Here is a 12,687-nt window from a genome sequence, read left to right as displayed (position 1 = left end):
GTACTCTCCAATTTCATTCCCCAGACGTAATCAATATTAACAACCAGATGCGTATCATTCTACCCTTTTGCCTATTTATATGCCACAATGAAATATATGTCTGTGTGTACATACACACACAATTTTTTTCTCTTAAAAGTAGATTCACATAGTCCATATTTTTGAGTAAGTTATAGTCATGTGAAATACCATGGTCATCTCTCTATGTCAATACATATATATCTAACTCGTTGTTTCTGAATTGCTACATAATGTTCTATTCATTTTGGTAAACATTTAGGTTGATTCCAATTTTTACATATTTGTCTCCTGTGTTACTTCTGTTTGTTTTTTCTTTCTGAATAGGATGTTTCTTATTATTGAGTTTGGAGAGTTCTTTATATATCCTGGATACAAGTCCTTTATCAGATAAGTGTTTTGCAAATATTTTCTCCCCAGGCTATTACTTGTGTTGTCTTTCTCTTAACAGTAGCTTTCAAAGAGAAAAAAGATTTAAATTTTGATGAATTCTAATTTATCAGGTTTTTGTTGTGGATTATGCTTTTGGTTTTATAGCTAAGAAATTTTTGCCTAACCCAAGGTCAAAAGATTTTTCTCCTATGTCTTTCCTGTGATCTCTTCAACTGTCAATTTCTCAAATCTTTTCCAATTATCTCAGAATGAAATCACATTTTTCAACTGCATAATGTTCTTCTGCCTTAGCCTGAGAGAAAACAAAAGAATCCAACCAAACATATAAATTCCACTACTTAGTACAAGTAAGAACATATTATGTTGACTAGAATTATCATTATAATTTGAGTCTCAGCAGGATATGAAATGAGGTCTTCTAGATAGAAGCTAAATTAGGGCATCATGGTTGTAATAATCATTTCAGTTGCAAATGACAAAAACCCAAGCAAAAATAAAGGTGGAGAGAGATTTCTGGCTTTAGAAACATCTGGAGCTCAAACAACAGCATGTCTCCTTCTCTCTCCACCACTCAATTCTACTTTCTTCTGACTTATATATACTCTCAAGAGGGCTCTGCCAACTCACGACAAACATGGCACCTTCTGGCACCACAGAGCAATGGGGGAAAAGTAGTTGTTTAGTAAAAGATCTTGGAAAAACTGGCTCACATTTTGGAGAAAAATAAAACTGGATCACTACCTAATACCACATACAAAGATGAGCTCCAGTTGGATTAAAGACCTAAATATGAAAATTATATAAACTTAAAATGAGAAAATGTGGGCGACTGTCTATGTAGAGAAGAACTTCAATGAAACTCAAAAGCACAAAACCATAGGAGAAAATTTGACAAAACCAATTACCTGTTTATGTTCAATGAAGAATACTATGGAAAAAGTTAGTGGACAAATAAAATAGGACATCATTGTAATGTTAAAATCGATAGGTGACTAAGATCTAAAATGTACAAAAGATTCTTGCAAATGAACAAGAAAAAGAGGAAGCCCAACAGGAAAATGAGCAATTTAAGAGACAACACCAAACAAGCTAACAGGTGTGCATATGTGATGGGATGCTCCAACGCAATAGTGATTAGAGAAATACAAAATAAAACAGCATTGAGATTTCACTCTACACCTTTTAAACTGGCAAAATTAGAAAGATAGATAATGCCAAGTGTTGGCTGGGACTGGGGGTGTAGGATTGTGCAGGCCGTGCTGGCAGGAGTGGTGCAGACATCCTGGAGAGCAATCGCTCATTCCTTAGAGACATTAAGAATATACATACCCTATGCCACAGCATATATCCCTGTGTATCTGTCCCAAAGGCATTTTCATACTGGCCCACGTGGGAACAAGCATAAGAGTGTTTATCATAGTGTAGTTTGCATTGACAGGTAATTGGACACAATCTGAGTGTTCTCACTGTGTGAGTGGATAGGCAAAATATGGTGGAGCAGCCTGCAGCTGCCCCAGGGGAAGAAAGCAAGAGAGACCCAGGGCAGCTAAGGCAAGGTGGTGTCAGATTACTCTTGCTCACAGCAGCTACTGGAAGAAAAAAATGGGTCAAGAGGAGGAAGAGCTGAACAGCCGCTGCCCAGAGGGGACAGATTTAGTAACTTCAGGTGAGCTTGTTTTCATCTGTGAGAATGTACTCAGAGCTGTGGATTTTTAAAGCTTCTATTTTTAAAAGAAGCACCAGGAGCTTTTTTCCCCCAGCTCGTACAAGCCTTCACAGAGAGAGCAATGATGTTATATCTGTACAGAGGCTCCAGCTTAGACCAGCTCCGCAAAGCAGGCAGTGAGTCCCAGGATACCAAACCCCTGTAGTGAGTTCTTGTCTCCATAAACCAAAACACAAGTACCTGGTGACCATCTAGGATGATCTCATTCTTTAGGGATATTGGGTTCTACCCTCCCCTCCATGTATTTCTGGATATATTCAGAGGCAGCCTGTTGATGAAAAGCATGAACTTGCCTGAGTTTGAATCGACTCCATTCCTTACCAGCTGGGACCTCTCTGTACCTGAGATGTCTCACATGTGAAACAGAGATCATAACCCAACCTATATCATAAGCTTTTGACGAAGAGCCACGGGTTCATGCTGTGAAGTATTTAACCAGTGCCTAGCACTAAGTAAGGGCTATAAAAACGTATATATTGGCCATTATCATGGGATTTCTCCTTGGTGTAGATTAACCCAGATCTATTCTATATCTACCAACATCCCCTGATGTTTGGTAAGAATCCGGTTCCATTGTGCATATGCAATCAAGTTCAGCTGCCTTCCTTGGATGGGAGGAAAATCTAGTGTGCATTTAGCTCTTGAGGATGTAACAAAACCAGAACGATCACCTTTTTAAAATTCTCCACAGGGCGACAAAATAATAAATACCATATTAATATTACTCATTTTTTAAAAATGGGGAAATGGAATCACCTAAGAGTGGTATAAATAATGAAACTCACACCGCTGGTTCCTGGGAGGTAAGATTTAAACCCGGGCATTTTGCTGCTACAGCCACTCCTTCAACCATCTTCTAGAGCTGGGGTTCCACTGCCTGCGCCCCTGTCCCTCCCGGGGCTCTGCTCCCTGAAGCAAAGCTGGAGGGGGACTGTGTTCTCAGGCCTTTGCTTTGAAATTGGCCACACCTGGATCTACAAAGGCCCTGAAGCCCAAAAAGGATGAATTTAGTAGGCAGTGGTATTAAGATTTTAGGCTCGAGCACCCAGGCTGGCAGCTTCTTGTACTTTCTCCTAAAAACACTGTCACTGCAACAGCCCCAGCCCAATTAAGACTGCTCAATAATAGTGATGATAATAACAAACATTACAGAGTACGTGCTAGGTGCCAACCCCCTACCAAGTGCTTCACACGTATCATCTCATTTAATCTGCTAAACAATTAGTTGGATATTATCTTCCCATTTTTCAGATGAGGAAAGAGGAAGTTAAATAGCCAGGAAGTGGTGCTGCTGAGCCCCAGTCAGTGGAGCCCCAATCGCTTGCCCCTGTAGCATTTTATTTCCAGAATATCTCCTGAGCCTCTAGTTTCACTGTAAGTCTGCACGGCCCATCAGCAGGACTACAGTAAAAGGAAATCAAATGATGGGCGTAATGAAGGCATTGAAAACACTGTTTTATGTTTCCAGAGCTGTGCTTGTTCCAATCTGCGCCCGAGTGGGAAGGAAGAAATAGTGTTAACCTCTTCATTAGTCTATCCTCCCCAACCAGACTGATTCAACCCCATAAACAATAGATATAATTACACTGAGCAATTGTGTGTTTACATCTATGTCTAGACACAGAGCCTACATTTGAAAACAAAAGAGAATTTACCCTGCTATTTTCTCATTCTTTGTGTCAAACTTTTTCTCAGCCTGAATATCTCTCTTGTGACCAGATATATAGTCAGAGTATCAGGACTTTTCTAAAAAACCTTTTTGTAGGGGAATCAGTATTAATTTAGGAGTAAGACAATACTATGTTTAAACAGTCTGTAGTCTGATTAGAAACAAGTCATTTTAAACCACAGAGGATTTAGAAAATCATGAAAGGACCCTAAAACCAGTGAGTGAAAGTTTAATGAAGAATATGTTATTTACATAGTACCAGAGTCTCTCCCCACAAATTACATATTAATTGTAAAGGGGAAGATAGTAAGTTGACAGTGACAAGACTGGCAGACACCACTTTATCAAATGATCCAGGTGAACACCACCAATATTGGGACAAACTGACATCAGGAAAACTGACAGCAGGTGCCTCCTGAAATGATGCATTGAGAAAAATACATCATTTCAACCCCCAAGTGTTTCATCTGAATCTAATCATGAAGAAACTTCAAATAACTCAAATTGAGGAACATTTTGCAGAATAACTGACCTGTATTCTCCAGAGGGGTCAATGCCATGAACACAAAGACGGACTAAAGAACTGTTTCCAGATGGAAGAAAAGTACAATTGAATAGTTTTCAGTATGTTTGTAGAGTTGTGCAACCATCACCACACTCTGATTCCAGGATATTTCATGACCCACCACTAGCAGTCAGTCCCCGTTCCCTTTCCTCCCAGCCCCTGGCAACCACTGGTCTACTTTCTGTGCCTGTAGATTTGCCTATTCTGGGCATTTCATATGAACGGAATCATACAATACATGGTCTTTTCTGACTGACTGCTTTCATTTCGCATGTTTTCAAGGCTCATCCATGTTGTCATGAGTACCAGTACTTCCTTCCTTTTTGTGGCTGAGTGGTATTACACTGTATGGATAGATTACATTTGTTTATCCATTCATCAGTTGAAGCACATTTAGGTTGCTTCCATTTGGGGGCTATTATGAATAATGCTGCTATGAACATTTATGAATAAGAATTTGGGGAACATATGTTTTCAATTCTCTTGTGTATATACTGGGGGTGCCAAAAAATGTATACATATGACTTGTATTCATCTTTTCTTATCAGTATATATTTATTATTACAATTTTAATACAGTTTTATTCCTTTCTTAAAATGTGTCTACATTTTTTTGGCACCCTATATATCTCGGAGTGGAACTGCTGGGTCATCTGGTAAACTCTATGTTTAAGTTTTTCAGGAACTGCAAAAAGCTTTTGAAAGTGGCTACACCACTTTACATTTCCACTGGCAATGTATGTTTTAATTTCTCCACATCCTCACCAACATTTGCTATTGTCCATCCTTTTTTTTATTATAGCTATCCTAGTGAGTATGAAGTGGTATCTCATTATGGTTTTGATTTGCATTTCTCTGATGACTAATGATGTTATCTTTTCATGTGCTTATTGACCATTTGGATATCTTTGGAAATTTTTCTGTTCAGATCCTTTGTCCATTTTTAATTTGGGTTGTCTTTTGTTGCTGAGTTGTAAGATTTCTTTATGTATTCTGGATACTAGACCTTGACCAGATATATGATTACAAATATTTTCTCCCATTCTGTGAGTGGTCTTTTCATTTTCTTGATACTATCTGTGGATGCACAAAAATTCTTAGTTTTGATGAAGTCCAATTTATCTGTTTTTTTCTTTGTTTTGTATGCTTTAAGTGTCATATCTAAGAAATCATTACTTAATCCAAGGTGACAAAGATGTACACCTATGTTTTCTTCTAAGTTTGATAGTTTTAGCTTCTTTGGATTTTGAAGGCAAAACTATATCATATTTGTGTGTGTTGCTCCAACCCACTTGCAATAAAGAAACCAGTTTTGAGTGGGATCCCAGAGCAATCAAATACTATGCCGCATAATATTGTAATAGCTATGTATGGTGTCAGATAGGCACTAGACTTATTAAGGTGATCACTTCATAAGTTACATAAATGTCTGATCACTATATTGTATACCTGAAACTTACATAATATTGCATGTCAATGGTAATTGAAAAAAAATGTTTTAATTTAAAAAAAAATGTTATGCAGCAAACCCAGGCTGTGGTACATGCCACCCTGTCACTTGGGCCTTTTGACACAGCATAGCATTTGAGTTTTCTTTGGTAAATAAAAGTACCAAAGACTCTGGTGAGCCCCAATAGGAAAATCATAGCATAGTAGATATAGTTTGGGAGCAAAGCCATAGCCTCTTCTTGTACTAACAATTCTCCTTTCAAGAAAGTTTCTGGCTTGCCACTAAGCCCCGATGGAGACTGAATGCTCTGGGAAGTCAAGTGGCACTATGAACTGGGTGCTCTCTGATCTGCCAACCCTTAGGGTCAGGCATGTGCAGCAGCGAACCATCATCCAATGTAGTGGTATGTACGAGGTCAGATTGGAGCCGGTCTGAAAGGCATAAGCAAGGTGCATGAGCAGGTGGCTCAGACTTGTTTAGCACCTACTTCTCCTTTGACCCCCGTCTGCATTGCTGTCCGTCCATCAACCCACACCCACGGAGAGGTTCTTATGACCAACTTTGGAGAAGAAGTTCGTACCTGGGTTACAGATAGGTCTGCACAATATGTTGACTAATGGCTGGACAGTGGACATATAGTATATTTCCCTAATGATAGTACATTTCCCTTGTTATAGGAAGTTCTGTTGGCTAGTGCTGGCTAGATTTTGCTGATTGCATTCCTCGTGGTATGTTTAACACGTTCCTCTGCCCTCTATATGTCCTGTAATTGGATCTAAAGGTTCAATCTGCTTTGGGTTTGTCTTTTTGGCAAGACTACCTTATGAGTCATATTGTGTTCTCCAATTAGTAGGCGCATAATGATTGGTTATCTCTCTTATAATCAGCTGTTGATGATCAATGAATACTCTAGCAAAAATATGAACAGACGTGTGCATTAAACTGCTCATTGTGGCACAAAGGATTAGAAACCACACAATGTTTATGAGAGAACACATGAGACATCCACACAATGGGGTACTGTCCAGCTATGAAAAGGAAGGTTTCTCTAAGGGCTATGAAATGATATCTTACATATTGTTACACACAAAAAAGAAAAATGGAGAAAAGTGTGTAGAGTATGCAATATTACATCTATGTGGAAGGAGGGCCTCAAATATACATGGACAAATTATACATATGTGTGACATAATTTAAAAAATAAATATGTGGTCTCTGCCCTCAGTTCCTGACACAGAGCTCCTAAAACCCTTGTAATTTCTTGAGTGATGCGAAAGTCTTTTGTTCTAAGAAGCAACTCTTGGAAGGCTCCTGGATAGCTTCAGGACGGGTCGGGGCTGGTCCCCAGAAAGAATTAGCCATGATTAGAAGCTTGGAACTTTGAGTTCCACCAACTCCCATGCTCTGGGAGGGGAGAGGGGCTGGAGATTGAGTTAATAATCAATTATGCCTACTAGATGAAGTCTCCATAAAAATCTCTTTAGATTTGGGTTTGGAGAGCTTCCAGGTTGGTGAATGAATGAATCCACATGCCAGAAGGGTGGTGCATCCCAGACTCCATGGAGACAGGAACCCCTGCACTCAGGACCCTTCCAGCTCTCGCTCTGTGTACATCTTCATCTGGCTGTTCACTTACATCTTTTATAATATACTTTATAATAACCCAGTAAACATATTATCATAACCTCTTTCCTTGAGTTTTGTGAACCCTCCCGACAAAGTATCAAACCTGGAGGCGGAAGGGCAGGTGGTGGAAACTCCTGACTTCATAGCCACGCTGGCCAGAGTGTGGATCACCCGAGGACCCGTTACTTGTGACTGATGTCTGGAGTGTCTAACTCTGAGTCGTTAGTGTCAGAACTAAATTAAATTATTGGACACCCCATTGGTGTCTGGAGAGTTGGAAAATTTGTTGGTGTGCGGAAAAATGACTCACACATTTGGTGTCAGAGGTATTGTGAGGGGAGAAGTGATATGTCATCAGTCTATAGTCTAGAAAAACCCTAGGCTCCCTGCTTTCTCACTCCTAGACCTACTGAGAAAGAGCACCTCTCTGCTGGGGATGCCTTGCTGATAGTATGACAATTTAAAAGTTAATGGTGTCCACTTTGCTACTATGGGGGAAGGGACTGCCTGGGAAGGAAGCCCGTCGGAAGAAGACAGAGGTAAAGGATGAGAAGAGATCTTCACCTATATTTTTTGAGCCACTAAATCTGGTCAGCTCCACATCTGCATCTTTTAATCATGAAAACCAACACAGTTCCTCTTTGCTTAAAATGCTCCAAAATCCTAAGCTAATTTGCTTTGCAGCCATGGGAATGCTGCATAATAAGGTATTGGGCAAGTCTTGGGCACTACTTCAAATCCTTTTCCAGAGGTGTTCTGGAGCTGGCCCCTACCGGCTCATAAGGGCCCACTGTGTACATCTCTTCCCAACTCTGTCTTCCGTGACATCATGTCGGTAGCTTGAAGTTGGCCAGCGTGGCAGTATTTTACACCATGGATATTAGCAAATGTTGCAAATCAGGATGTCTTCCCTGTCTTTGAAAGCTGGTTGCTAAGCATTCATTCACGCACCACTGTCTTAGACTCCCCTTTTGTTTAAGCCTTGCCGTAGTGACCACCTACTCTCACCCAGATACCTCACCGAGCTTTTCATTTCCTGCCCTGGCCTCTCTAAACCAGTTCAGCACTTATGTGTGGGGGAAGCTAAGGCCCCAAGGAGCAACCTTTGATTAATAGCGAACAGGACCTGGTGGATAAATGTTCTTCTCTTTGATCCCCAAGTTGGACACTGTGTTTGTTTGTTTGTTTGTTTGTTTGTTTTTGTTTTTGAGAGTTTTTGTAAGAGTTTATTTGAGCCAAACTGACAATATGTGCAGGGAAACAAGATCTCAAATGCTCCCCCAAGCTGGAGAGTTTGGATATGAATTTCATAAGGCTTCTCAGAGGATTGATCAACCAGACACCCTTAGGGATAGTCAACTAGATAAAGCATCTTTGATTGGTTTTTCCTCCATCTCTGTTTTCACTCATGTCTCCTGGGATCACATTCCCAAATAAATGACTTGCGCATAAGCTTTAATGGTAAACTCTCATTTCCGGGGACCTAGGCTAAGATACTCAGCCTATATAAATTTTTTTTTTTCTCCAGGTTATAGCATTAGCTCATCAAAGACACACAGTTGTGGAAAAGGGTATCAATAGAGCCATTTCATAATGGAGCTGGAGCCACCATCCCAAAGGAAATTGCCTTGCACATCTTACTTCTCAAACTTCAAACCTTTGGAATGTTTGAACTAGGCAAAGAACCTCTGGACTGGGCCAAACCCACATTATATTCTAAACAACTGCTTGTAAAGCTAACAGGAAAGCAGACATCCTGAGTATGAGGACTGAAAATATAGGACATTCTTTAGAATTACCATGTTTCCCCGAAAATAAGACCTCGCTGGACAATCAGCTCTAATGTGTCTTTTGGAGCAAAAATTAATATGAGATCCGATATTATATTATATTATATTATATTATATTATATTATATTATATTATATTATACCGGATCTTATAGTAAAATTAAAACCGGGTGTTATATTAATCTTTGCTCCAAAAGATGCATTAGAGTGATTATCCAGCTAGGTCTTATTTTGGGGGGAACACGGTAGCGCCACTATCTGTAGCTAAAGAACATCTTAACTCATTTGCACCTGTAGAAATCCATTCCTTGGCTTATTGGCACTAATAGAAATTCCTTTCTTCTATTCACGTAATTATTTCCCTTCCTTTTCTCATAAATACCTCTTGCCTTTACCTCATAATCAGAACACTGCTTGGGTTTCTGCCTGAATCAGTGCTTCCTGAATAGCTATCCTTTGATCTCAAATAAATGCCCTTTGCTTCCCACTTTGGTTTTTCCTTGTTAAAGTTATCACAGTAAAGAAAAGGAATAAGATTCATTCCAGATTTGTGACGATCTCCTACAGAATTCCTTCTTTCATATGTACATTTTTCTCTCCAGGCTGCCCACTCCAAATCTCACTCCACCATCATTTCTTGCAATGTGGTCTTAGAGGAGACCACCCCAGTATACTAAGCCATAGCTAATTATGTCAGCAGAGAACCCCAAGTGGACACAGATAGCACATGACAAAATTGGAAGATCACAGGGAGAGAGGGAATTCAATTGCATTTCCACATATCAAAATGTATTTGCATGTTTCTGGACAAGAATCATTTTCATTGCTATCAGTTATCTACAGTTTATAGACTGAAAAAAGAGCTCGAAGACAGTGAAAGGCAGACACGCCACAGAATTAGATAACCCAGAAGGGTATGTTTAGATAACGTCTGCCTATTTTTCCATTGGAGATACCCAGTAACCATTTTTGCTTCATTTCCGTGTCTTTCATATTTTTCCCTACATTGTCTAGTTGAACCTTTTTTTCCACAGATAAAGAGAAGGAGGCCTAGATGAAAATAGCAGTCATTATAATGTATTTGCCACAAAGAAAGGCAATCATGTGTGAAGCTCAAGACACTTGCTTTTCCAGGACAGGGCTGGACCTTTGCTTCCGATCTTTACTACTCACATGCTCCTTTCATCACTATGTTCCTTTATTTCCGCATGGACTGTGACTTCTCCCACTGACCTGTTGCTTTTCATTTCCTAACAGCATCAATTGGCCAGCCTCCTTCTTACCCTGGGCCCAGGTGACAGTCTAGTTTGCCTGGTGACGTCCCAAAGCTAACCTCAGTCACTGCCATTTTATTTGCCAAACTATGAATAAAGGTAGAACTTTATGTTGTTTCTGCACTGTGTGTACAAATTACCAAATACAGGTTAACCTGAGGTTTGTGATCAGAAAGCAAGAATTGTTTTGCATTCCACACATCTAAAGTAGGTTGGTTTAACATTAAATATCTTTTCACACCTTGCTGGTTTCTCACTTTCTGCTTTTTCTCAAAAGAGTGAAACAGCATGCAAAACAGTGGGGGATTCCCACATTAGTTAGCAGGGCTGCTATGTCTCACTCACTAACCCGTCAATCCTCCCTCCACTTTCCCTACTTGAGCATTCTCTGCATCTTATAATCTGCCAGGGGCAGCAGTCCTTCACAGAGTGGCCAGTGTGCAGTACAAACAGAGGCTTTGACACGCACCGCAGGCTGAAAATGCTTTGAATCAAGAATGGCAAGGACGTGAAATAAAGCAAATGCCATGACAGGAAATCAGATAGCAAGCCTCCTCAGTTTGCACTGGGACAAGATACAGGGAGAGTGGCATTGGATTTCCCAGCATTTGCTGCAGTCAAGCAAGGTCCAGCGGCATGCGGGGTTTATGAAATATGGCTACAATCACCACAGGAAGTTAAACAGTAGCAAGGCACCAGAATAATTAAAGTTAGCCACAGCAGACGATATCTTGATTTATTTCCATTTGCATGACTTGCTATAAATAGTGTGGCCTTGGCCTCCTTGTACCATCTAAAGAAAAGGATTTGTGGTCCTATTGTTCTTTCTTCCTTCTGTCTTATTGGTAAGCGAAAGGGCAAGGTGGAAGGCATACTCCCAGTTGGCTCCCAGTTGGCAAAGTTCTGAGATTAGACCAGCTGGACTGAGGAGGAGACACATGAGACTGGCATTTTCCTGGAGAAATAAGACATGCTCAAACAAAGGAAGCTGTCTTAGCATGCCTACCCTAAAATACAGTATAATTTGTGATAGGGTGCCACCTAGTGGTCAGTGGTAAATTTATGTTTTCAAGTTCAGGTTATAATACAGGTGAAGTCACAACGGTCTAAACTGGTACTCTCCAATATATCTGTAATGCGAACCACATATGTGAGAAGTGCGTGGAGAACTGGGGACCATGAAGGGCATTTCCAAGGCCAATTCTGAGGCTTAGTATGACAAGGTCTTGGGGCAGGTGGTAGCAGTGGCTATGGAAATGGGCAAAAGCCATCAGAGGCATTTCCCGAGTGTGGATAATGAAAGATGATTCTAGGCTTTGACCCTATAGCTAGGCTATTCATCTGGTCCAAGGCTCTGTTGGATCATCCAGAGACTCTGGAGCACTGAGCCTTGTTCTAGGACCCCAACTCTGACTTCAGGCTGGATTTACCTGAGGTCGGGGAGGGTGTTGAATGAAGACTATTCATGCTGAGGGTACTGAATGGTGCCCCATAGGACTGCTGTATATTGTTTCACCCAGGTTTTATGAGGGTCACTGGCCCAGCACAAATGCTGCTCTAGGCTGACATATACACATGGAAGGCTGGGCCTACGAGGGACAATTCAGCTTCCTGAAGGCCCAAGGTGACCCAGGCTGACCCAAATGTTTCCATCTGCAACTCACCACCACCACCAACACACACACATCTGTGGTGAGGTTTTTTGTTTTTAGGTTCTGAAGCTAGCACTTCACTTTATCCCAAAGAATGTCGCAGATTGATGAGCTGTTTTCTGACTGCTTATTTCCTTCGGGATCCCCTAGGTATGTAAAATCTATTTGCTTTACCCAATGGGGTAACTGGGCGTGGCTCTCTCAGTTGGAGCCAACTGTTGACATTCACAGGGGACCAGTAGAGGGTGAGACAATGAGGTTCCCGGAGATTCCTACGTACCTCGGGCAGAACCGCCTCCTCTTCTTTATGCTAGATTCAGAGAACGTCTTAACTAGAATGGATAGTGCAGGGACATTTAAACAGTTGCTTAACCTCTTAATTTATAATGGCCCAGCAGTCCTAAACACAAAAAGAACTTGAAACAATTCACAATTTGCTTTACAGGTACAGACCTACCTAATAAATTGGAGTTCCCAAAGGAGGCTGAACCAGAGTGAGAAACAGCAGGTCCTGAAAAGAAAAATG

At 40.7% G+C, this 12,687-nt stretch overlaps 1 long non-coding RNA gene across 1 annotated transcript in view; it reads left to right on the top strand.

Moving 5' to 3' along the window:
- Nucleotides 1-12,687, top strand: part of LOC141567182 (uncharacterized) — a 51,605-nt gene extending 38,918 nt beyond the window's left edge. Inside the window, exon 5 of the long non-coding RNA XR_012489626.2 lies at nt 12,607-12,687. This is a non-coding gene — a long non-coding RNA (uncharacterized LOC141567182). The remainder of the gene's footprint in view (nt 1-12,606) is intronic.

This window comes from Rhinolophus sinicus, chromosome 5 (genome assembly GCF_057876585.1).
Source record: "Rhinolophus sinicus isolate RSI-liver-muscle chromosome 5, RSI-T2T, whole genome shotgun sequence".
Classification (NCBI taxonomy): Eukaryota; Metazoa; Chordata; class Mammalia; order Chiroptera; family Rhinolophidae; genus Rhinolophus; species Rhinolophus sinicus.
This window is presented reverse-complemented; position numbering and strand designations above follow the sequence as displayed.